Source organism: Schistocerca gregaria, chromosome X (genome assembly GCF_023897955.1).
Source record: "Schistocerca gregaria isolate iqSchGreg1 chromosome X, iqSchGreg1.2, whole genome shotgun sequence".
NCBI lineage: Eukaryota > Metazoa > Arthropoda > Insecta > Orthoptera > Acrididae > Schistocerca > Schistocerca gregaria.
In genome coordinates this window covers 419,916,657-419,944,534 of record NC_064931.1, presented here as the reverse complement: position 1 = coordinate 419,944,534, position 27,878 = coordinate 419,916,657, and positions in this window count along the sequence as shown.

The window sequence follows — 27,878 nt, the reverse complement described above, 5'->3', positions numbered from 1 at the left end:
GATGAAGAATGGAGGATATGTGATTACTTACTGTACATACACTCCTGGAAATGGAAAAAAGAACACATTGACACCGGTGTCTCAGACCCACCATACTTGCTCCGGACACGGCGAGAGGGCTGTACAAGCAATGATCACACGCATGGCACAGTGGACACACCAGGAACCGCGGTGTTGGCCGTCGAATGGCGCTAGCTGCGCAGCATTTGTGCACCGCCGCAGTCAGTGTCAGCCAGTTTGCCGTGGCATACGGAGCTCCATCGCAGTCTTTAACACTGGTAGCATGCCGCGACAGCGTGGACGTGAACCGTATGTGCAGTTGACGGACTTTGAGCGAGGGCGTATAGTGGGCATGCGGGAGGCCGGGTAGACGTACCGCCGAATTGCTCAACACGTGGGGCGTGAGGTCTCCACAGTACATCGATGTTGTCTCCAGTGGTCGGCGGAAGGTGCACGTGTCCGTCGACCTGGGACCGGACAGCAGCGACGCACGGATGCACGCCAAGACCGTAGGATCCTACGCAGTGCCGTAGGGGACCGCACCGCCACTTCCCAGCAAATTAGGGACACTGTTGCTCCTGGGGTATCGGCGAGGACCATTCGCAACCGTCTCCATGAGGCTGGGCTACGGTCCCGCACACCGTTAGGCCGTCTTCCGCTCACGCCCCAACATCGTGCAGCCCGCCTCCAGTGGTGTCGCGACAGGCGTGAATGGAGGGACGAATGGAGACGTGTCGTCTTCAGCGATGAGAGTCGCTTCTGCCTTGGTGCCAATGATGGTCGTATGCGTGTTTGGCGCCGTGCAGGTGAGCGCCACAATCAGGACTGCATACGACCGAGGCACACAGGGCCAACACCCGGCATCATGGTGTGTGGAGCGATCTCCTACACTGGCCGTACACCTCTGGTGATCGTCGAGGGGACACTGAATAGTGCACGGTACATCCAAACCGTCATAGAACCCATCGTTCTACCATTCCTAGACCGGCAAGGGAACTTGCTGTTCCAACAGGACAGTGCACGTCCGCATGTATCCCGTGCCACCCAACGTGCTCTAGAAGGTGTAAGTCAACTACCCTGGCCAGCAAGATCTCCGGATGTGTCCCCCATTGAGCATGTTTGGGACTGGATGAAGCGTCGTCTCACGCGGTCTGCACGTCCAGCACGAACGCTGGTCCAACTGAGGCGGCAGGTGGAAATGGCATGGCAAGCCGTTCCACAGGACTACATCCAGCATCTCTACGATCGTCTCCATGGGAGAATATCAGCCTGCATTGCTGCGAAAGGTGGATATACACTGTACTAGTGCCGACATTGTGCATGCTCTGTTGCCTGTGTCTATGTGCCTGTGGTTCTGTCAGTGTGATCATGTGATTTATCTGACCCCAGGAATGTGTCAATAAAGTTTCCCCTTCCTGGGACAATGAATTCACGGTGTTCTTATTTCAATTTCCAGGAGTGTAGTACAAGTATCTGTTTTCTAAAAGAACCAAACTGTATTACATGGGAAATATTCTGTGTGAACTGTACCTTAGGAGCGAATCTATAGACAGAACCAAATTGTATTATTGAACACTGACATGCATCTATGTCTAAAAGAACAGAATTGTGTATCAAAGTGTACATGTTTCACAGAATACATAAAAAATAATTTAATTGGTGATTGTATCTCAGGAATCAATATGTATCACCGAACATTTACACGTATCTGTATATGTGTCTAAAAGAACCGAATTGTATCTCAAGAACTAAACTGTATGTCAAGAAGCAAACTGCGTCTGTAAGAATCGAATAAACGAAAAAAATCGCATGTCTCTGATATTATTTTCAAAGAACCTATCCCATTTGTATAAATAAAGTATCTGTAGAAGGTAAGTAAGGGTCTATTAGTTTTGAAGATGAGTGCTATTAAGGAAGTGAAGTTTACGACGGAGAGAAATGAAATGTGTGTAATGGTTGCATGGCAGTATGACTATTAGGCAACACGTGATTCATTGTGGGAGTAGGTGGCAAGTGACGATGTGTGCTTCCGAAGACGTATAGTAAACATGTCTAAAATTATATCTCCTAGGCTTACGGAGATTCACGGAAGTGGGAAAATTACATATTAACAAAGTGAAAAAAATGAAGTGCAATTCAAATTAAGAATAATTTTACATTTTTATAAGCAGACACAGCAACACCTATTTCACACTACTTCTTCTTCTTCTTCAGTCGATGGAGAGCAGGGCAGCCATGGAATTCCAAGTCTTTAATGGAAGCAAGCTTGAAGATTCAATTCATCCATTTCATCTTCTCCTCACCTTTAACGTAGATAACATAACGTATCCTTGAATTCAGTCTCCTCTATTACGCTAAGATGAGCGGCGCAACCTACTACGAAACTTCTGGTTCCCTCACTTTCCTGTGCTCATCCTATGTTTTAGAAATGATTCCTGCACTTACAGCGTACTCAATAAAACTTTGCGGCACGGTCGTCTGAATACTCATGATGTTCTTTCTTTTCCCTTATCTGAGTCTTCGTATTTATTATCCTAATATCGGCATTATACTGTCCTGCTTCTTCAAAATCGAAACATTTCAGTAGTCTCACCTTATCCCACGGCCATGGATGCGCTTGAAGATCTTACCGACGACGCACCGTTGGTAGTGTGCTTCCCATTTCTCTGTGATGACCTCTGTATAGAATGTCCTCTATTCTTCTCGACGGTTGTTGGAATTGCGAGTGTGTTTCTGTGCTCCACTACAACTCTTTAACCCGGCTGTTGCATAACGTCTATTTATTTACTTATTTATTTTACGAGACGTATTGCTTGCTTTTTTTTGTTCAACATCTACGTCGTCCACCGGAAGTCACTTAACCATGTGTGGCGGAGGGTACTTTTGGTACCACAAACTAACCCTCACTTCTCTATTCCACTCTAGAGTGGCTCGTGAGAAGATTGATAGTCGGGTAAGTCTCAGCATTAGCTCCAATTTCTCGAATATTGTCGTAATGGTCATTTCGCTAGATATATGTGGGAAGAAGTAATATGTTGTGATGTCTTCCCGGAAAGTACACCTATATATTTCAATACTAAACCTCTCCGGTGATGCACATCCCTCTCCTGAGACGTTTGCCACTGGGGTATGGTAAGCATGTTTTTACTGATCTCGTACCGACTAAACGATCCCGTGACGTAGGATCGTAGGATCGTCTCTATATTCTCTATCTGACCTACCTAGTGAAAGTCTTAGATTGCTGAATAATACTGAAAAATCGGGCCATCAAACGTATTGTAAGCCACTTCCTTCTTGCATGAGCTACATTTCCTTAAGATTCTTCCTATGAATCTCAGTATGGCATTGGCTTTTGTTACTATTTGTTTTAGGTGGTCATTCCACATCCGGTAGCACTGGGTACATAGGCCTAGAAATTTTACGGTAGATACTGTTTGCAACAGTTTGTCATACATAGTGTAGTTGTAGAGTAGTGGATTTCTTTTCCAGTGTATGCGAAATATCTTACAGTTATTTACTATCAGAGTCAACTGCCGCAGCCTTCAACATTCATCAGTTCTTTGTAGATAATTATGCAAACAGATACTGTCTTCTGGTGTTGCTACTTTCTCAAGTGTAACCACATTATCTAAGAAAAGTCCTAGTGAGCCTGCCATGCTTCCTAATAAATCAGTTATATACTTAGTGAACAGTAGCGGTCCTACCACACACGATTTGGGTACTCCAGAAATTACAATTACACCTTTCGGTTTTCTTGCGTTAAGAACGACGTGGTGATTTCTATCTGCATGGAAGCACTGAATCCAGTCGAAAATCTGGTCTTATACTCTGTAAGTTCGTATTGTTTCAATAAACAGCAGAGCAGGCCGTTGTCTGTTGCCTTCCCAAAATAAAGGAACATCAGTCCGAACGCCGCTGTCTGCAGCTCTGTGAATCTCTTGAGGGAACAGAGCGAGCCGACTTTCTCAACTTGTCTGATTCAGGAATCCATGTTGATTTTTATAGAGCAGATTTTCGTGCTCCAGTAAAGTCATAGTTTTTTAGCATAAAACGTATTCCATAATTTTTCAACAGTTTGACGTCAACAATATAGGCATTCAATTATGTGCATCTTTACTACGGACCGTCCTGAATATGAGAATGATCTCATATTTCCTGTCACTAGTTACCCCTCGGTGCTCCAGGCATCTGCAATGAACTACTGCTTGAACAGTAGCAAGCTCTTTCACATAATCTTTGTAGAATCTTGTATCAGTCTCATCTGATCCTGATGTATTTCCGCTACTAAGCTGCTGTTGCTTTCCTCTTCCGCTGTCTGCTATGTCAATATCTGCCACTTGGACAATAGTACGATAACTGAAAGGAGAGACCGTGTTCCGATTGTCTGCGATGAAAGAACTTAGAAAGACCAACTTCATTATTTCTGCCATCTGTTTGTTATCTTCCCGTGTGGTGCCTGTATTATGACTTTGATGCTGTAGGTTCTTCTCTGGTGCTGAGTTGTATGGAATTGATTGTAATGTTCTTGACAGCATAATATAGTCTTGAATGACGATACACTACCATAAATCTGTGGGTGTTAAAAATGTTCACTAGTGTTGTGCTATGACGATGTATTGTCTTCACCGCAGTCTTCAAACCAATGATGATAAGACTACAGATTCCTATAGATTCACTGTATCTGTGGCTGGCTCTGAATTGCGACTGCTTAAAATGATATGCCGGCCAGTCAGAGTCTTTTGTAGCGAGGCCATGTGAATTCCGCATCCTATCGTGGCGTGTATCCACGGTACAACCGCTCGGAGAACGGCTACCGAAGGAAGAGGTTGTTAGCGCGTGGCGCGCTAGCGGGGGGTACAGAAGTGGTGTCCCTCGCCTCGCTGTCCGCGACGCGCGGCGCGCCTTGTTCAGTCTGCCATGAAGACGTCAGGGCCGCAGTTTTGACATAATGTCTGTTGGTTTCCGCCTCGGGCCCTTCGGTGACATTTCTTTAGTGATTTTTCTGACATTTATAGAGCATGAGTGGCTGGCATTGTCAATTATTCAACCTCCGATTCTGGCGTCGATCTGGGATCAAAATTTGTAAACACCAGCCACTCAAGCTGACAAAACATCAGGAAAGAAAATTAACAGACATCAGCCAGTATTCTGAAACGAAATCCAACAACTAATCCATGAATAAGAGGTCACATTAGTCTTATTAATTTGTGTATAGGAATTTTGTCGTTATGTTTCGTTCCATTCCTCAGAGTAGCAACTGTCACTGTCTCACAGAAGCACAAGACCAAGTCTGGGAGGGAGTTCCAATGACACTATACTGCCGCCGTCTACGACCCATGCTGGGATAACCAGAAATTACAAATTATTCGTTGATTTGTGGAGTGAAGTTATCAAACATTTCTCTTTTCCTGACTTAGAGTAAGTTAGCAGATGCTGAATGACTAGTGGGATATTTGAATCTTGACCTCTTACACTGCAGCACGATTAGACTGTTGTTTGCCCATCTTGGAGTAATGCCTACACCCCAATTTACTCTTACTTTTCTTCATGGATAAACACCTATGGATATCTCTGGCACCACTAACATCGTCCAGCGTCCACAGTTCTGAACGTATCTATTTGAGGTATGGTCTACTTACATAAATCTCACAAATAACTGTTTCACAATTTCAGTTAAAGTATAATAACGTATTATTCGTTGTGATGCCTTGGAAACCTAATCGTACTTCTAAAAAAAAACACCTCATTATCTACAATTATTTCAAGTATTTTTTAAAATTGTAATTTAGCAAGTTTCCGCTGGTCATTGTGATGCAGGCGTACCTTTCTGGGCTCCGGACATGTTTGTGTCGATCAATAGTTATAATGACACACAGGTATGGCCAACTACTGTAGCTCTAAAATTCACAACTGTGCAAAGACGATGCCAAAGCTGTATACAAATTCAGCGAACGGCTTCTGCGGATGTCAACAAGAGGGGTCTCCAATTACATTATTTTTGAAATAGACTAATTCATTCAATTTTATAAATAAATAACAGATTAAAACACAAATGTTTCAAGTGTTCAACTGGGCTATGAAAAAACTTCCGGCAAAATATTTTGAGAGGCGTTCCCAGACGTCAACGTCATAAGTCACTTCTGTCGCTTTCAGAAAGCCATATTCCTAAATAATCACACATTTAAGCATCTGGAACACATTGCGGTGGTGCTAACCATCGCTAAAGTGACAGTCCTACAAATACAAGACGCAACGTCTTAATACAGTTGTCAGAGTACAGTGTTTAAGATGGATTCTCCTGTCCACCGCCGCTCCGAACTAGCTGGGAGATCTCGGTCTCAGAACCCCAGGGCCTCACTGAAACACAATATTTCTTATAGAGACGCATAAAGTTATCGCTGATATCACCGACAGTGTGACCAAAATGAGGTAATACTTGTCGCACCCTTCCTCATTGCCATCATACTGAACTGTGTTTGTACCCAGTCAGACTGACCCTGAGGCTTACACGTAAATGTGTAGAGATGTTAATCCTGTAGTCATTTGCTTTTACTACGACTTGGTTTATATATCAGTTACTCATTCACTAAAAATTTCACCCAAGACCAGAGTGCTGTAGTGATTCCCCACACATATCTGTCGCTACCTACACGTGTTACCACTATTTGGTAGCTTCGACTGTTTATTAGTAATATGTAAACGTAAACCCGAAGATTAAGCCTTTGGCCGGCTCCGTCTGTGTGAATTGCCAACAAGGCAGTACGAGAACCAATCTATCGTCGTGGAAGGCTTAATCATCATGTCACCAATCACTCCAGCCTGTATTATCAGCACATGAATCCTCATGATGGTTTTGCTTCTTTATTCAATAATCTCTTAATTAGTTGTCACTGGGGCTAAACAGACCTCGTCACGTATCTCCCCACCTCCTAAAAAGACTCAGGAGGTCCTGGGCATCTAACTTGTTGCAACCTGCATCGAAGACAACTACAGTAACCATTCGACTACAAAGTTGGTCATTGTTCACTACAATAGATGGAAAAATCCGAGTTTGATTGTTATAGGCGCTCTTAGATACAACGTGCGACGAGGACGTCCACGTACTGAGGCAAATTTTAACAGCGGACGCTACAGATGGAACATGCTGCAACACATCAAGAAGAATTTAATATATGGGAGTTGTCTTAACACGACGTGGTTCCCAATATCCTTACCTAGAGGTTCAGACTCAGATCTGAGTTGGCACGGTATTTAAGGACATCCGACCCTTGGTGCGCGATAAGCTATTTACAAAAGACAGACAGCTACACTGTAAAGCTGAGATTTTTCAGGTGTCTGTCGTTAGAGACAATACAGAGTGGCTTGAACGTTAGGCTAAGACTGTATATATTATGATGACAAAGAAATTAGACTACGCGTTGGATTACTGATGCGCTTCTTGTTTCTTCTTCACGTGTTTGCAGTAATCATGCAGAAGAGCGCAGACAGTAGTTTATAACTTCAGTAAGTGGAAAACAAACGTCAGGTTTTCTATATTTTGAGTCATTTTCCAGTACAAAAGACGGCCCCGTCCTGTAACTTTGTTAAGATTCGGGTGTACACAGTAACGTATGGTGCTGCAAACCACGGGCCTGAGAAGTGCCAGATTCTATTGGTGTACTCTAACTCTTAGCTTCGAGTACTCGTCATAATGACATGCGATATTATGTACTACGGAAAGAAATAACCTTAGTTCTTAGGTGTGTAATGGCAAACTTTTCAAGTTCTTCTTATTGTACCAGCTTAATTGAATATGATACTCGTTCACATGGTTTCTTTTGCAGGTTTGCTTATCCGAGGCTGGAAGGAACTCTTCTCCGACTGCAGTCTTCTGCTCACTGGAACTCTACCTTGGTTGATATCTGAGGGCGTATAATACTGAATTTGGAGGTGTGACTGTGTCCCTTTTTTCCTCCAATTCGCAATTAATAAGCGAGGAATCTGCGATTTCCCAGTGCGTGTGACAACTTAATAGTCAGACAAAAGAGACTTCCATGTACGTCTCCACCTAAATTGCAGGGCTGATACTAATACTCATACCTAGAACACTTTTCTTTTGGCATCCCTTCATTGCTTCTCCCATGAAGGAAGAATATTTCACCTCAAATCCTAGACACTTTTTTTACATGTCTTTTAAACAAGTCACATTTTTGTAGACGTAAACACACATAAATACAGGGGTTACTTTTTTAACATATAAACATACACACATAGAACTTTTTCTAATATAATAAACACTTCTATGTTAATATGCACCATACTATATGTGTTAATATCTACAATACAATGTGTTAATACACTCCTGGTAATTGAAATAAGAACACCGTGAATTCATTGTCCCAGGGAGGGGAAACTTTATTGACACATTCCTGGGGTCAAATACATCACATGATCACACTGGCAGAACCACAGGCACATAGACACAGGCAACAGAGCATGCACAATGTCGGCACTAGTACAGTGTATATCCACCTTTCGCAGCAATGCAGGCTGCTATTCTCCCATGGAGACGATCGTAGAGATGCTGGATGTAGTCCTGTGGAACGGCTTGCCATGCCATTTCCACCTGCCGCCTCAGTTGGACCAGCGTTCGTGCTGGACGTGCAGACCGCGTGAGACGACGCTTCATCCAGTCCCAAACATGCTCAATGGGGGACACATCCGGAGATCTTGCTGGCCAGGGTAGTTGACTTACACCTTCTAGAGCACGTTGGGTGGCACGGGATACATGCGGACGTGCACTGTCCTGTTGGAACAGCAAGTTCCCTTGCCGGTCTAGGAATGGTAGAACGATGGGTTCTATGACGGTTTGGATGTACCGTGCACTATTCAGTGTCCCCTCGACGATCACCAGAGGTGTACAGCCAGTGTAGGAGATCGCTCCCCACACCATGATGCCGGGTGTTGGCCCTGTGTGCCTCGGTCGTATGTAGTCCTTATTGTGGCGCTCACCTGCACGGCGCCAAACACGCATACGACCATCATTGGCACCGAGGCAGAAGCGACTCTCATCGCTGAAGACGACACGTCTCCATTCGTCCCTCCATTCACGCCTATCGCGACACCACTGGAGGCGGGCTGCACGATGTTGGGGCGTGAGCGGAAGACGGCCCAACGGTGTGCGGGACCGTAGCCCAGCTTCATGGAGACGGTTGCGAATGGTCCTCGCCGATACCCCAGGAGCAACAGTGTCCCTAATTTGCTGGGAAGTTGCGGTGCGGTCCCCTACGGCACTGCGTAGGATCCTACGGTCTTGGCGTGCATCCGTGCGTCGCTGCGGTCCGGTCCCAGGTCGACGGACACGTGCACCTTCCGCCGACCACTGGAGACAACATCGATGTACTGTGGAGACCTCACGCCCCACGTGTTGAGCAATTCGGCGGTACGCCCACCCGGCCTCCCGCATGCCCACTGTACGCCCTCGCTCAAAGTCCGTCAACTGCACATACAGTTCACGTCCACGCTGTCGCGGCATGCTACCAGTGTTAAAGACTGCGATGGGGCTCCGTATGCCACGGCAAACTGGCTGACACTGACGGCGGCGGTGCACAAATGCTGCGCAGCTAGCGCCATTCGACGGCCAACACCGCGGTTCCTGGTGTGTCCGCTGTGCCGTGCGTGTGATCATTGCTTGTACAGCCCTCTCGCAGTGTCCGGAGCAAGTATGGTGGGTCTGACACACCGGTGTCAATGTCTTCTTTTTTCCATTTCTAGGAGTGTATTTACAATGAGACTGAACAGTAAAGCAGAGGCTTTTTTTTATTCCTTACGCTATTGCTAATAATAACTGCAGCCTACAGTGAAGCAGCTTCTAGCAACGTCATAAATTTTCTTTTTACAAAGGAGTATGTATTCAGGAGGATAGTACGAGGGCTATCTGGAAAAAAAGTTCCGATCAGTCGCGAAATGGAAACCAATCTAAAAATCATATGAACTTCACACAGAAGTGTTCGACAGTGTCTCTAATAGACCCTACGCCCGTCGATGGCATCATGTAGCTCTTCTTAGTTCTGAGCGCACAGTGAGCACGGAAAGATGCCTAGAAAATACCGTCTTCCTCAAAGTACGAGGGCCAGGTTATATATGTCGCCTGAAGCTATGCAGCCCACATAACGTAATGTGACATGCTTTCCGTTCTTGAAAACAATTTTCAGCCGCATTTTGCACAGACAATGTACACTGAAGAGCCAAAGAAACTGGTACAACTGCCTCATGTCATGCAGCGACTCCACAAGCACGCAGAAGAGCCGCCACGCGACGTTGCATGGACTCGACTCATGTCTGAAGTAGTATTGGAGAGAACTGAAACCATGAATCATGCAGGGCTGTCCACAAATCTAGAAGACTACGAGGAGGTGGAGAGCTCTTCTTCACAGGACGGTGCAAGGCATCCCAATTTCGCTCAATAATGTTCATTTCTGCGTAGTTTTGGGGCCAGCGGGTGTGTTCAAACTCAGAAGAGTGTTCCTGGAGTCACTCTGTAGCAATTCAGCACATGTGGGGTGTCGTATAGTGCTGCTGGAATTGTCCAAGTCCATCGGAATGTACAATGCGATGAATGGATGCAGGTGATCAGACAGAATGCTTACGTACGTATCACCTGTCAGAGTCGTATCTCGAAGTATCGGTGGTCCCGTATCATTGCAACTGCACACGCTCCACACCATTACAGACCCTCCACCGGCTTGGACAGTCCCCACCTGATATGCAGAGTTTATGGATTCATGAGGATTTCTCCATATCCGCACACGTCCATCTGCTCGATACAATTTGAAACGGGGTCCTCCGACCAGGCAACATATTTCCTGTCGCCAGCAAGCCAATGTCGGTGTTGACGGGCCCAGGTGAGGCGCAACACTTTGTATTGTGCAGTTATCAAGTGTACAAGAGTGGGACTTCCGCATTGAAAGCCCATATCGGTCATATGTCGTTGACTGATTCTCGCTGACACTTGTTGATGGAACAGCATTGAAATCTGCAGCGATTTGTGGGAGCGTTGCACTTTCATCACGTTGAACGATTCTCTTCAGTTATCGTTGTTCCCGTTCTTACACGATCTTTTTCCGTTCGCAGCAATGTCGGAGATTTCATGTTTTACCGAATTCCTGATATCCACGATACATTCGTGAAATGGTAGTATGGGAAAATCTCCAGTTCTTCGTTACCTCGGTTATTCTGTGTCCTATCGTTGTGCGCTGACTACGTTAATACTTACTTCAATATTGATAACCTGCCATTGTAGTGTCAGTAACCGATCTAAAAACTGTGCCAGACACTTGTTGTCTTTCGTTGCCGACCGCAGCCCCATATTCTGCCTGTTTACATAGGCCTATCTCTGTATTTGAATACCAGTATCTTTGGAGCTTCAGTGTAGATGCTCTTGTCGCGTTTTTGATAGGAGATGTTTGATCACCCACAAGACAGCTCGTATCTGGCTCACTCTAAGTTTAATTTATGGTGACATGAACCACTGGTTGTTTAGACAACATTTAAGTACACACAACGAGCTGAAGACCAGCTTAGAGATTTGGTAGAAAGTACTGGCGGGTTCTCTCTATGACGAGAGTACAGGAATGTTGGTACAAGGCTATAACAAATGTCTAAGTGGGAGCATCTACTGTGTAGATAAGCAGCTGCAGTTGTAGCTGTCACAAATAAAACATTTTTTGATTTTCACAGTGGTTTCCATTTCGCAGTCGACCGGATCTTACTTTCAGAATACCCCCTGTATTATAACAGCCGCATTGGGTGTATCCAAAATATCTACAAGTTGCACTGGAATGGGAAAAGAAATACTAAAAAATAATCGGACTGGAATGCGTAGTAGCAGGTGGAACACAAAATCTAGATCGTTTGCATGTGTACCTGGTACACATTTTTTATATGATATGCTGTCAGAAACCTTACAAAATTAAAAGAACTTGCAGTTACAATTTTTTCTATAGATTTTATATAATTATAAGGTAATAGTAAAATGTTTGATTTTTTTCTATATAGACACAGCAAAACTACACTGAAGCGCCAAAGGAACATGTATAGGAATGCATATTCAAATACAAATATATATAATCAAGCAGAGTACGCCGCTGCGGTCGGCAACGCCTATATAAGATAACAAGTGTTTGGCGCAGTTGTTGGATCGGTTAATCCTGCTACGATGGCACCTTATCAAGATTTAAGTGAGTCCAAAACTGGTGTTATAGTCGGCGCACGAGCGATGGGACACAGCATCTCCGAGGTAGCGATGAAGTGGGGATTTTCCGATACGACCATTTCACGAGTGTACTGTGAATATTATAAATCCAGTAAAACATTACATCTCCGACATATCTGCGGCCGGAAAAAGATCCTGCAAGGAAGGGATCAACGACGATTGAAGAGAATCGTTCAACGTGACAGAAATGCAACCCTACCACAAATTGCTGTAGATTTCAATGGTCGGCTTTCAACAAATGTCATCGGGCATACCATTCTACGAAAAATTATCAATATGAGTTTTCGGGATCGAAGGTCCCATTCGTGTACCCTTGATGACTGCACGATACAAAGCCTTACTCTTCGCATGGGGCCGTCAACACGAAATAGGAATGTTGATGACTGGAAACACGTTGCCTGTCGGACGAGTCTCGTTTCAAGTTGTATCGAGAGGACGGATGTGTACGGGTATGGAGGCAACCTCATGAATCCATGGACCATGCATGTCAGCAGCGTTCTGTTCAAGCTGGTGGAGGGTCTGAAGTGGTGTGGAGTGTGTGCAGTTGGAGTGATACGGGACCCCTGATACTTCTAGATACAGCTCTGCCATGTGACAGGTACGTAAACATCCTGTCAGATCACCTGCATCCACTCATGTCCATTGTGCATTCCGATGGACTTGGGCCATTCCAGCAGGACTATGCGACCACCCACACGTGAATAATTGCTAAAGAGAGGCTCCAGGAACACTCATCTGAGTCTAAGCACTTCCTATGGCCGCCAAACTCCTCAATCATGAACATTAATGAGCATATCTAGGATGCCTTGCAACGAGTTGTTCAGAAGAGATTTCCACCCTCTCGTACTCTTACGGATTTATGGACAGCCCTGCAGGATTCATGGTGTTATTTATTTCCAGCACTACTTCAGACATTGGTAGAGTCCCTGCCTCGTTGTGTTGCGGCACTTCTGAGTGCTTGCGGGATCCCTACGCAATATTAGGCATGTGTACCAGTTTCTTCAGCTCTTCAGTGTATATCTACAAGACACACATAGTGTGCAGTCAAAATTAGGCATTCGTGGTGTGCATGAAAAAGAAATATTTCCACAGGGTGGTGTGCAAAAGAAGAGAAACTATTTACACTACAGTACACATGGTGTCCAATCCAGTCTATTTACACATTATGATAAACAGGCCATACTGTGCTAATAAGGAGAGTACACCATTTGTTTATTACATAGTTTTTCGAGCTTCTAACAGGAGCTAACTATTTTCAATTATCTGTGTAGATACCCGTTTATTTTTGTAATTTATTGTAAGGACAGTGTAGCGTACAGCGCCGCCATTGCTCTCGACACTTGTATCAATCCTAGTATCATACAGGCTTTTGTTTGGTTTGTTTAGAACAGCTCAGTGTCAGTTAGACCGTTAGTGACAGAGGAGCTCGAGATCCTGCTGCTAATAAGGCGAGTACACTGTTCGTTTATTACATATTTTCATGAGTTTCAAACAGGAGTGACTTCAGTAATGGATAGGAACTGTGATTGCTGCGGACAGACGCGCGATTAGTTGGCGACCCTAAGCTCACAGCTCCAGGCTGTGTTTTCTTCTGTCACACAGCTTGAGGCTGCTGCCAAGTGGCATCACTGTTGGGGGTCGGACTTGGAGATGCGACGGACTTCGAGCACGTCCCACATGTCCCCCGATCGCTCCACTGCTTTTGGCGGCCCAGGTGTTGCCTGCACTGAGGTTGACCCCTCACCAATGGGCGAGTGGGAGATCATTCCGAAGTCTGGCAGGAAAAGAAAGACTTTCCGACAGGCAGATCTTAGTGCATCCTGATCGTCTGACGAACAGGTTTCGGGCGTTATCTGTGGCTAAGAAAGTCTCTAACTTGGATACAGTCGTCCACCCTGATCCCGAGGATGCTACTCGTCCCACAAGATCTAGGCATTCGCAGATGTTTGCTTTGTTGGTAGCTGGAAGCTCCAACGTTAGGCGCATAGTGGGGCCTCTTAGGAACAAGGCTGCCAGGGAGGGGAAGGAAGCCAGTGTGCACTCCGTGGACATACTGCGGGGAGTCAGCCCGAATGTGAAGGGGGCTTCCGGATGCCATGAAGAGTACAGGCTGACGCCAACTGCAGGTGGTGGCCCATATCGGTACGAATGACGTTTGTCGCTTTGGATCAGGGGAGATTCTCTCTGGTTTTGCTTGCGAGATTAAGGAAGAGCTCACCATCTGCAGCATTGTCGACAGAACCGACTGTGGTCCTTTGGTGCAGAGCCGAGTGGAGAGTCTGAATCAGAGGCTCAGGCGGTTCTGTGACCGTGTAGACTGCAGATTCCTTGACTTGCGCCATCGGGTGGTTGGTTTCCGGGTTCCGCTTAATAGGTCAGGAGTCCACTACACACAGGAAGCAGCTACAGGGGTAGCGGCGGTTGTGTGGAAGGGACTGGGCGGTGGTTTAGGTTATAGGGTCTCAGTAAATCACAGAAAGGTCGTCCGTCTAAAAGGGGGCAGGTGAAACATAGCAAGGTAGTTGTGAAAGGTTCGGTATTGTAGTTGCAAATTGTCGTAGCTGCAGAGCTCCAAGCCCTTATAGAAAGCACTGAAAAAAATTGTTCAAATGGCTCTGAGCACTATGAGACTTAACATCTGAGGTCATCAGTCCCCAAGAACTTAGAACTACTTGAGCCTAACTAACCTACGGACATCACAGACATCCATGCTCGAGGCAGGATTCGAACCTGCGACCGTAGGAAATCACTGAAGCTCAAATAATTATTGGTATGGAAAGCTGGCTAAAGTCGGAAATAAGTTCAGCCAAAATTTTTTCAAATGACCTAACAGTGTTCAAGAAGATTAAATACTGTTGGTGGTGGAGTATTTATTGCTGTTGGAAGTAGTTTACCTTGTAGTGAATTGTATGGGTAGAAGTTATACTTGGCAATCGGACCAAACTATTAACTGGATAGTTTTACCGACCTCCCCACTCAGAAGATATAGTTGTTGAACAGTTCAAAGAAAACTTGAATCTCATCTTAAATAGGTACCCCACTAATACAATTAAAGTCGGTGGTGACTTCAATGTACCCTCGATATGCTGGAAAAATTATATTTTTAAAGCCGGTGGCAGGCATAAAACGTCATCCAAAATTGTACCGAATGATTTCTCAGAATATTATTTTGAACAATTTTTTCATGAGCCCACTTGAAGCGTAAATGGTTGCGAAAGCATACTTGACATCTAAGCAACAAATAATCCACGACAGATAGGGAGTGTCATGACGAATACAGGCATTAACGACCAAAAGGCAGTTGCTGGCTAGGCTGAATACCACAACATCCACGACAAACAAAAAGATACTGGAAGTACATCTATTTAAAAAAAGCTGATAAAAATGCTCTTAACGCCATTTTAAGAGACAGTCTCCACTCCTTCCGATCTGATCATGTAAGCGTAGAAATGATGTGGGATGATTTCAAGGAGATAATATCATGGACAATTGAGAGATAAATTTATAAGTGATGGTACTGATCCCCCATGGTACATAAAAACATGTCAGATCGCTGTTACAGAAAACACGAAAAAGCATGCCAAAATTTAAAAGAACGCAAAATTCCCAAGATTGACAACGTTTTGCAGAAATTCGAAATATAGCACGTATTTAAATGCGAGATGCTTTTAATAATTTCCACGACGAAATTCAGCCTCAGAATCTGCCAAAAAACCCAAAGAGATTCTGGTCATACATAAAGCACACCAGCTGCAAGATGCAATCAATACCTTCAGTGAGTGATAACAATGGTGAGGTCACTGATGACAGTTCCACCAAAGCAGAGTTATTCAACACGGTTTTTCTGAACTCTTTCACCAAAGAAGACGAAGTAAATATTCCTGAATTCACATCAAGAACAACTGCCAAGATGAGAAACATAGAAGTAGATATCCTCGGTTGCAGCAAAGCTGCTTAAATCACTTAATAAATGAAAGACCTCCGGTCCAGATTGTTTACCAGTGAGGTTCCTTTCAGAGTATTCTGACAAAATAGCTCCATATTTAGCAATTATATACAACCGCTCGCTCATAGAAAGTTCCATACCTAAACACTGAAAAATTACTCAAGTTACACGAATACCCAAAATGGGAAATAGGAGTAATTTGCTGAATTACACGCCCATATCAATAACGTCGATTTTCAGTAGGGTTTTGGAACATATACTGTGATCGAACATTATGAAGTCCTTCGAAGAAAGCGATTTGTTGACACATATTCAGCACGGATTCATAAAACATCGTTCGTGTGAAACACAACTATCTCTTTGTACTCATGAAGTAATGAGTGCTATCGACAGGGGATGTCAAATTAATTACACATTTTTAGATTTCGAGAAGATTTTCGACACCATTCCTCACAAACGTCTTCTAACCAAACTGTGTGCCTATGGAAAGTCGCCTCATGTGTGCGACTAAATTAGTGATTTCCTGTCAGAAAGGTCACAGTTCGTAGTAATAGACGGAAAGTCATCGTGTAAAACAGAAGTAATATCCGGCGTTCACCAAGGAATTTTTATAGGCCATCTGTTGTTCCTGATCTATAGTAACGAAATAGGAGAGACAATATGAGTATCGCTGTTAGATTATTTGCAGATGATGCTGTTGTTTATCGTCTCATGAAGTCATCAGATGACCAAAACGAATTGCAAAATGATTTAGATAAGCTGTGTGGTGCGAAAAGTGGCAATTGACCCTGAGTGAAGAAAAGTGTGATTTTATTCACATGAGTACTGAAACAAATTTCGATTATGCGGTAAGTCACACAAATCTGAAAGTCTTAAATTCAAGGCCGGCCGGAGTGGCCGTGCGGTTCTAGGCGCTACAGTCTGGAGCGGAGCGACGGCTAAGGTCGCAGGTTCCAAAAGAGACTCTTAACACCACACTTATCCGTCCGATTCTGGAGTACTGCTATGCAGTGTGGGATCCGCATCAGGTGGGGCTGATGGGTGACATCGAAAAAGTTTAAAGAAGGGCTGATCGTTTTGTATTATCGAGAAATAGGGGAGATAGTGCCATAGGCATGATACGTGATTTGGAGTGGCAATCATTAAAACAAAGGCGTTTCTAGTTATGATGGGATCTTGCCATGAAATTTCAATAACCAGTTTTCTCCTTTGATTGCGAAAACATTCTGTTGGCACCCACCTTAGTAGAGAGATATGATCATCGCGATAAAATACGAGAAATCAGGGTTCGCAAGGGAAAATTTAAGTGCTCGATTTTCCCGCGCGCCGTTCGATAATGGAACGGTAGAGAGACAGCTTGAAGGTGGTTAATTGAACCCTCTTCCAGGCACTTTATTGTGAATAGCAGAGCAAACACTTAGACGTAGAATCCACACTCAATCATTCCTTTGATACCCTGGTTCACTCTCTATCATGTCCTCCACTAACGTTATGAAATGAATAGTCCGAGTATGTGCGGGTTCCAACCTCATCCTCACAAATGATACCCTTATCGTCATGAGGCGACAGTCCGTTTTTTGACTGCAGCACAGTGTACATCTCATGCCCTCGCGACTGAGTACTAGTTTGCAGCACCATGTGTCGCGACTATGGTGGAACACCACAGACATCACCCCCCAACCACTCCTCTAACGCACCCAACTCCCACCACCACCCTGCCCATGAAAATGGCAGAAAGCGGTGCTGTCTGTCCAGCTGCCTCGATGAATGTTACGTTAGTGTATTTTATTTAGTTTTGGTGAAAAATGGTAATTCTGTGCTGGGGAGGAAGACAGGATATTTAATTTATTTAGTTATAGTTCAACTGATCTATGTCCAGTAACCTACCCTGAAGATTAGTGCGTGATCGCCTTAAAGGGAACAAACCGACTGAGCTACTTCGCTTTACATCCACCAGAGGACACTGTTGGCCTCCCCCCTTCCCTCCCCTCCTCCCCTTCTATGACATTACCTGTACCACAACAAAACCTGGACCCTGCAAAGAGGGGAAAATGGTCAGTCACTGGCCAGTTGCCAGACAAGTAGGTTAGGTTTAGCCAGTTTCCAGACAGGTAGGTTAGGTTAGTGTGGTTTCTTTACTATTATTTTTGGCGGGAAACTGACAACTGCACCTTCTTATATACATGTTTCTCACACACTTTAGGAGGAACATGATGCACAGAAGTACACACAGGTAAGTATTAAAGTCTTGGTAGCTATTAAAATTGTAGGACATGATTCTTCTACCAATGAAGTATCGCTGTAGCTTTTTTGGTGGTTGCTGGCCTCCATATGACTCGAATTAGTAGACATCGTTTCTTTTTTCTTTAACGTAGACCATTCAGTGGGTTCTGGGTCCCCCAGCAACATCTAAATTCACAGTTACACAGTCTCTGGATTTCCACATTGTCTTTGAGCATGTATCCCCCATAATCAAACCTTGGAATCTTGGAATGCTGAAATTTTCCCCTAACAGCCTTGAGCAGATCTGTATTTGTAAATGGTCTATCAGGTAGATTATTAACATTTTCTTTTTTATTTATGAAGAGGTCTAGTCCTTTCTTGCATGGTTTCAGGTATAGTCCTCTTCCGATGGCTGCTGCTTCCAAGATGCGATCATGTCTTCTTGCTCCCTCTAACTGCTTCTGAGAGTTATGGGCGTTTTTGACTGTTCTCCCAATAGCTGCAGACCTCCAGCCAGTGAATCAATCGCTGAGAGACCTGCTAGGGTAAGAATGAGAAAGGAGATAATTCCACCTCACGTCTTGGTTATCGGTAGAGCCAGGAGTTCTTTAACTGTTCCTTTATACTTCAGAGCGCTTTTAGCCTCATACATCGCTGCCAGGATATTGTTTTTTAAACAATACTGTCATGTTGTCTTCTTTTTCTTCAGTGCACAATGTGCGGCATTCACAATTTTCTTGAAATTGACACCGAAGCCCAACTTAATTTCACCATACATGGTTGTATCAACTACAAATGCTTCAGTTGCACTATTCTATACCGATATCCTTTCTTGCACGTATTGTCTTGGTTTTATCTGCTATTCGATGTGCATTATGGTATCCTTGGAGATCTTGACGTATTGCATACGCAGTGTCATGTTCCAAACACGCCTCGTAAAGCAGGTTAATATGCTTATCACCACTAACCAATCGTTTTTGAAGCTTTGTACCAAGTCCACAGTAGTTATTCATGTGCAGTTGAACTGGATGTTTGTCGAAAATACCAGACCTCCTATAATGTGTTTTTAACCATGCATGTTAGGCGATGCTGATTGTGCTCTGTGCACCGAGTTGTGTAGAAAATCGCCAGCATCAATCCAGCTGTTTTATGTTGCAGGAAAACCAATACATTTAACTAATTGTCTGTCTTTATGAAGAATACCTGTGGTTCTAGCTCTTTTGTAATTCCTCAGTGTAAAAGCAACCAAAAATTTTGGTGCCACTGCTACTCCTGAAGATGTAAGTTCTAGTATTTGTTCTCTGCACATCGGAAAATGTACATAGCTCTCTCGACCACTTGGGTAGGTATGACTTCTCAAATGCTTAGCTCTGTTGACCAGTTGGGTAGGTATGACTTATCAAATGCTGTCTTGTGTTTTGAGATACTTACCATCTCACCTACATTAAATTTCTGCTGATGTGGATCCAGCGTTTTAATACGATAGTATACCATATCTATGAGGTCATTATTACAAACCTCGATTGGTCTAATTTTTATTGTGCTATATTTGGTTTTATTATACTCAGCAATTATAAATAAAAATGCATGACCTTTTACTATTCTGTTCAGATGTTCCACCATACTCGCCTTCAGGTGGGTGAATGTTGAATAGTCATGTTTTCCTTATTTCCGCATCGGTTCCTTTTAAAACCTATTGTTAAACTCTCCTCTGTGGTCAGTTTGAAGGTTGTCAGGAGATCGATTAGTCCTTGTGAACAATGCTCAAACACTTATGAAACATTCCTCCCTGCTTTTGTTTGAAGAGGTAATGCCGAGGTGAATATGGAGTATGTGAATGACCATTAAAATATTATTGAATCCATTATTCGACTTTAAATACTCTTTCGTATCTACAAGATCGGCGTGCCATAAGTCATCCAGATCTTTAATCGTAACATGGCTATGGGGTGTGCTTTGAGTGCTGGTTTGTGCAGTTCGATAACTGCTGTCTACATTCTTATTCGATGATACCTTTGTCTCTGAGCTCCGAAATTAATGCCTCAAACTCGTTCGAATGAGCGGTATTACCAACAGCAGCTGATGCCATGCGCCCTCGTAGTCGATATATTAGCTCCCTGGTATTGTCGTAGTATACATACTGTGGAGGTCGATTGGTGGATTTTATGCTGCATGTCAATACGATCACCAGACCTATATCGAGCATCTAATATAGGTTTTATAATGGTTCTGTACATCAATTTCATCTGTTTCACACTTTCCTGTGAAACTCAGCATTTGCAGTATTTCACCGTAAATCTACAGTTCTTTGGGTGAATAATTTACAAACGTTGCTGGCTTTAGGAAAATGAGATTCACTACACCATCTGTTCTTTGAAATTCCCTATCACCTATCTGTACTGTTGTTTCCTTTAAAGTTACAGGCTGCGTGTGAAACATGTATGGTTCTTCACCAGTGACATCGAATACTTTGTCTATCCTGTTATCGCTGTGGTGGTTAATGACATCAGCAGCCGTGTTCTCATTGTGTAATTTCGTTGTGAGTTCATCGAAAGATTCAATAACTGGTTTAAAGGTTTCTCTCAGTGTTTGCTCTCGATTCAAATGTCCCCTAATTAATAGTCGTAGTTTTTCTCAAACAGTCTTTCACGCCACAATGACCTTATGATTAGGAGACATTGTGCTTTATACTCAGCAGCTCCTTCGCAGGATGTGCCTTGTATACACGCTGCCTAATTTTGTCAACCTTGACATGTAAGTCATCTGCTTTCTGTTCAATTCGTCAGCCTTGACAATTAAGCATTCTACATTCTTTTCAAGTGGCTAAACCATAACATCTAATTGGCTGATCAGTGTCCGAGAGGTTGAAATTTCCCTTCTATATCTAGACGATTTCTCTGTTTACACACACCTATCCCCTCATTTCAGAAGAGACTGACATGCATGCGGACTTGTTCAAGGTGTAATGTACACTTATGTTTACACCTCTTTCGTAGCTACAAACACAGAAACTCCTGTAAGTGTCATTTGTACCTCCCATGTTTCAGTTTTCTTCTTTTATCAGTAACAAGAAACCTGTTCTGAGTGTGATTCCAGCAGTCGCCACATTCATTTACAAAGTCATTGAATGACATATCAGTTCGTACATGCGATGATAAAAGTGTTTTAAATCCAAATTGTCTTGGTTTAAGACCATAATGAGGTTTACATTATCCCTTACGAACTGTTTTGAGATTCTGGGAATATCTTTGACGTCTAAAAAAATAAATACGTTAACACCCACGCGACGACCAAAACAGAAATATTGTAGAATTTTAGACTGGATTCCATAGCTGCAGTATCAAATATGGACACCATGTTGGGCTTTACTTTTTCTGGTGGAGGGATTTCACTGCTTTGAGTGAATGTCACATATGTTACACTATCAACAAACTGTAGTTTGTTTTGCAACAACTGGTACTTGGAGTCGAACACAGCTTTTGAGAACACGCATATAGGCTCAAATCGGACTTCGTTAGCATGTGTTAACAGCAACATGAGCACACTTGTCTTGCCGCAGCTGGATGGGCCTACAATTATCGCTCGTACACAGAAGAGCCAAAGAAACTGGTACACCTGCATAATATCTTGTAGAGCACGCACAAGTGACCCAACACGACTTGAAATGGTCTCGACTAATGTCTGAAATAGTGCTCGTTGGAACAGGCAATATGAATCTCGTAGGCCTGTCCATAAATCCGTACGAGGGGTTGGAGGATTCTTCTGACCAGCACGTTGCAAGGTCTCTGAGATATGCTCAATAATGTTCATGTCTGGGGTGGATGATGGCCAGCGGAAGTGTTTAAACTCAGAAGAGTGTTCTCGGAGCCTTGTAGACTGAGTGATTTTTCGATACTTGTTCCAGATCTCCGTGATAGATGATGACGTTTTCCGGTAAGGTGTTATCAACGGTGTGAATTTTTTGCCAAAGGGCAGAAATCAAAGGGGTGTTTAGTTACGCTGTTGGTGATATTAGTGATAACTTTATAGCCCTCTATAAGAAATATTGCATTTTAGTACGGCCCAGGGGTTTTGTGACCGAGACATCCTAGTTAGCAGTAAGTGATGGTAATTCGCGAGACTGCCTTAAGGACGGTAGGCTGTCGAATGTACCAAGACGTAGCAACGCGGATATGCCAGGAGTGCACATTAGTGACGATTACCACTACGACAATGTGGTATAGCTGCTTAAAACAGAAATCATTTAGAAAATGGACTTTCTGAAAACTATTCATAAGGGATGATTCTAAAAATATTTTGCGCAAACGTTTCTGATCTCCCACTTAACACTTGAAACCATGTCTTTTAATCATGTATTTATTTGTAAAAAATTATGATGTCTTCCATTGTAAGAATAATGTAATTGTACACCCTTACTGTCTACAAACAGCAGAAGTCTTTGACTGCATTTTGTATATTGCATGGTGCATCGTCAAAATTATGAATCTGTAGCTAAACTTGCCAAAACACCTGTATAAGTGGTGTAGCTGTTAATCGACACAGATAGATGATGACCAGAAAGCAACACCTTTAATCAGGATTACTGCTAGTAGCTTATTAAACTGAAAACGAGTACAGATGTAATTGCGAAAAACTTGAAACGATTATTGGCTATGAACTATTATCTAGAAGTCTAAAAAGAGATCCAAAGCATCCCAACGAATAGTACGTTATTATACTTCACCCGCAGCTGTGAAACAGTAATTTATAAAATTAATGTGGCTAGATAATGCCTCAAAAGGATACGGTTCGACTTGCAGGCGCTGTGTGACGTTGAGTGACGTCAGCTGTATCCATACGAAGGTATCCCTGAACAACAACACAATTAAACTGCTGCTTGACCATTACTCCAACAAAATGGATAAACAACAGCCTAATCGCCCTGCAGTCCAAGACTTCAGGACTGAGCTGTCACATTAGTCAATCAGTATCTGGTCACTTACTTCCTGTATGGAAAAGAAAAGTGTTTTATACCTCCATTACATAAAACAAGATAAACGTGTCATTTTTGCTATCCCACCATGGGTTGCATATGTTGGTGATATAGTGTCAGTGGCGCTCTCCTCCAAACTGGGTCGCTTTTCTCGGTATGTTAATGACAGTGTGATATACTTGCTAGCCTGAGGGTCGCAACGAACTTTACCTACAAAATTCTCGAGTAGTAAGTTACTGAGGCTTTCGTGGTCACCTACTGAAGTATTGCCAATTGGATTTAGTAGCAGGATCTTCGTCTGACGTATGTTAATTGACTTTTCTAAAGTTCACCAGCGTGAGTAGCTGCCTTTTCGAATATTCACTTTCTACTTCAACGCCACCAGTCGAGGGTGAATCGTTTACAAAGCTAGCCACTCATACTCGATAAACGCCAGAAAAATCCCTAAAGAGGTGTTGCCGAAGGGCCTGAAACGGAAAGGAATAGCCAACCCGTCAAAACTGCGATACCAATCTGATATTTACAGGGAATGGAAGGTGAGAGGATTACAACAGTTGCGACGTCAAGAGGAGAGCGTTTAAAATTACAAAATCAGTAAGTGAGCGAAATCCTATTTTCATTCACTCAGTCACCATGCTGTCACCGAAACGGAAGATAACAGAGATATGACAGAAATACTGAAGTTGGTCTTTCGAAATTGTTTCCCCGCGAAAGATCAGAGCACAGTTCTTACTTTAAGTTGTATTAAGGTTGTCCAAATTGCAGATATTGATATAACACAACACGGAGTAGATAATCCATTACAATGTCTTAGTGGTATGCGCAGGTCGCCGACGTGGCGTCAACTCAAAAGACCTGCACCAGGCGAACGGTCTACCCGACGGGAGGCCCTAGCCACACGACACTTTTATATTGTTAGAGTAGTATGCGAAAGACCTTACTACCCTGCTAGCAGCCATTTACCGCAGATTACTGGAGCAACGAAGGGTTACAAGCGACTGGATAATTTTCAAGCAGTATCATAAGACAGATGCACAAAATTATAGGCATATATGGTTGATATAGTCTGTTGTAATACTATGGAACGTGTTATGCGCTTAAGAATTATAACGTTTCTGGAGAAACTCTCCTTTATAAAAATAAACATTGGTTTCTAAAACAAAGAACTTTCGAAACTTAGCTCGATCTATTCCTTCACAAGATCCACAGAGTTGTAAACAATTGCGCTTAGGTTGATGCCATTTTCCTTGACTTGGACTAGATTCCCGACTTCCTTGCAGGCACAACTCACCATGTCGCTCTCAACTGAACAAAGTCGACAGATGTAATGTTAATTTTTGGAATACGGAAACAATGTGTTTACAATTTATGTAAATGATCTGGCGGAAATTGTCGGAATCTCTTCAAGATTGTTCGCAGTGATGCGGTTGTCTAAACAAAGTAGCAACGCTAGAATACGGGATCGATTGGCAAAATGACCTGCATAGTATTGATGAATAGTGTAACCTGTGGCGGATGACCTTGATTCACTACTGTAAAACTACGCTATTGATGACAAATTGCTGGAAACAGTATCTCCCGTCATACATATAGGCGTAACTATCCAGAAAGATCTTAAGAGAATGACCACATAAAACAGACCCAAAGCAAAGCACATGCCAGGTAAGGAAAGCAAAAGACAGGGTAAGATTCTTTTTGAATGATATTAAGGAAATGTATCCGACTGAAGAAAGGAGTGGCCTACAAGGTGTTTGTTCAACAAAGAATTCAGTATTGTTCATCAGACTGAGATCTTTATCAGGTAGGCCTGGTGCAAGAGATCCAACGAAGAGAGGCGCGTTGCATCACAGCATCAGTTAGTCAGTGCGAGAGCGTTAAAGAGATTTCCAACAAACGCCAGTAACACATGAAACAAGAGAAGCGTTGTGCACCACGGGGTTGTTTACTACTGAACATCTAGAGAGTACTTTCTGGGAACAGTCAGACAGCATATTGTTTATTTCCACATACACTGAAAAGGAAAAGAACCTGCTATAGGCAAGCGTATTCTAATACAGAGATGTGTAAACAGGCAGAATACGGCCCCTGCTATCGGCAACGCCTACATACACACATCAAAAAAAGTTTTGCATCACTCCGGTTCCGAGAACTCTTGAAGACAGACGTTGACTGTGGATATTATATCACAGACACAGTCCCTTTTACTGTTCAGAGATGTCACTAAACCCATCCAAAGATGAAAACAACCTTGCATGAGCAGCGCCTATTAGACGGAGGGGGTCCGACAGCCAATCATTTCCAGTCATTCCACCAGGAAGGAGGTACACGGCTCGTGTTGTCTGTGGTTCAACAATGCCTAGACGGTCAATACCGTGGTTCGATCGCATCTGCATTGTTACTTTGTACCAGGAAGGGCTCTCAAAAAGGCAAGTGTCCAGGTGTCACGGAGTGAACCAAAGCGGTTTTGTTTGTACATGGACGAGATAGAGAGAGACATAAATGTCAGTGACATTCCTCGCTCAGGCGGCCCAAGGGCTACTAAAGCAGTGGATGACCACTACCTACAGGATATGACTCAGAGGAAGCCTGATAGCAACGGTACCATGTATTACAGGGACCCACCAATCACTCGGAGGGATGTACGCCGAATCGCCGCTGAGGAGTGGAACAATCTGGACCAAAAGTGCCTTGATGAACTTGTGCCAGCCGCAGTGGCCGAGTGGTTCAAGGTGCTTCAGGCAGGAACCGCATGACTGCTAATGTCGCAGCTTCGAATCCTGTCTCGGACATGGATGTGTGTGATGTCCTTAGGTTAGGTAGATTTAAGTAGTTCTATGTTCTAGAGGACTGATAACCTCAGGTGTTAAGTCCCATAGTGCTCAGCGCCATTTGAACCCTTTGATGAACTTGTGGACAGTATGCCATGAGCATGCATCAATGCAAGAGTACGTACTACTGGCTAGTAGAGGTACCAGTGTGTACATCAATCTAGACCACCACCTCTGAAGGTCTCGCTGTAGGGTGATACCACATGCAATGTGTAGCTTTCATGAGCAATAAAAAAGGCGAAAATGATGTTTGTGTTGATCTCTATTCCAGTCTTCCGTACAGGTTCCGGAATTCTCGGAACCGAGGTGATGCAAAACTTTTTGATGTGTGTAAGACAACTGTATGGCGTTGTTGATACATCGTTTACTCCTGCTACAATGACAGGTTATCAAGATTCAAGAGAGCTTGAACGTGGTATTTTAATCGGTGCACCAGGAGTTGGACATAGCGTCTCCGGGTTGGCGATGAAAGTGGGATTTTCCCGTGCGACTATTTCACGAGTGTACCGTGTATATCTGGAATCTAGTAAAACATCAAATCTCTGACACCGCTGCGGCAGGAAAAAGATCCTGGAAGAACGGGATCAACGACGACTGAGAAGATCCTTCAATGTGACAGATGGGCAACCCTTCTGCAAACTTTTGCAGATTTCAATGCTAAGCCATCAACAAGTTTCAGTGGGCAACACATCCAACAGAAGATCATCAATATCGCTTTCGTGTACCCTTGATGACTGCACGACACAAAGCTTTAAGGCTCGCCTGGGCCTGTTGATATCGACATTGGTTTGTTGATGAGTGGAAACATGTTGCCTGGTCGATCGAGTCTCGTTTTAATTCTATCGCGCCGATGGATGTCTAGAGGTAGGTACACAACCTCATGAGTACATGAACCCTACATGTCAGCAGTGGACTGTTTAAGCTGGTGGAGGCTATGTAATGCTGTGGGCGTGTGCAGTTGGAGTGATATTGGTCCCTTGATAACGTCTAAATACGATTCTGATCGGTGTCATGTTCGTAAGCATCCTGTCTGATCGCCTAGCCTACATCCATTCATGTCCATTATGCATTCCGATGGACTTGTGTAATTCCAGCAGGACAATGTCACACCCCGAACGTCCACAACTGCTACAGAGTGGCTCCAGGAACATTCTTCTGAGTTTAAACACTTCCATTGGCCATCAAACTCCCCAGACATGAACAATATTGAACATATCTGGGATGCCTTGCAACTTGCTGTTCAGAAGAGGTCTCCACCTCCTCGCTCCTCGTACTCTTCCGGATTTATGGACAGCCTTGCATGATTCATGGTGTCAGTTCCCTCCAACACTACTTGAGACATTAGTGGAGTCAATGCCACGTGGTGTTGCGGCACTTGTGCGTGCTCGCGGGGGCACTACATGATATTAGGCAGGTGTACCAGAGTCTTTGGCTCTTCAGTGTTCATCTCGCGAAATTACTGGGACAAGAGAAATCTAGAAATTAGAAGTAATACAGACGCCTACCGAATATAAATTTTCTGACGCGTCATTCACGAGTGGAAGAGGGAAATAGTTACTATTCGCCATACACTGTTAGATGGCCTGTGGTGTATGATGTAGATGTTGAACACAAGAAGCATCCATCACCTTTTGTAAAGGAAAGTTAGCTGAACCA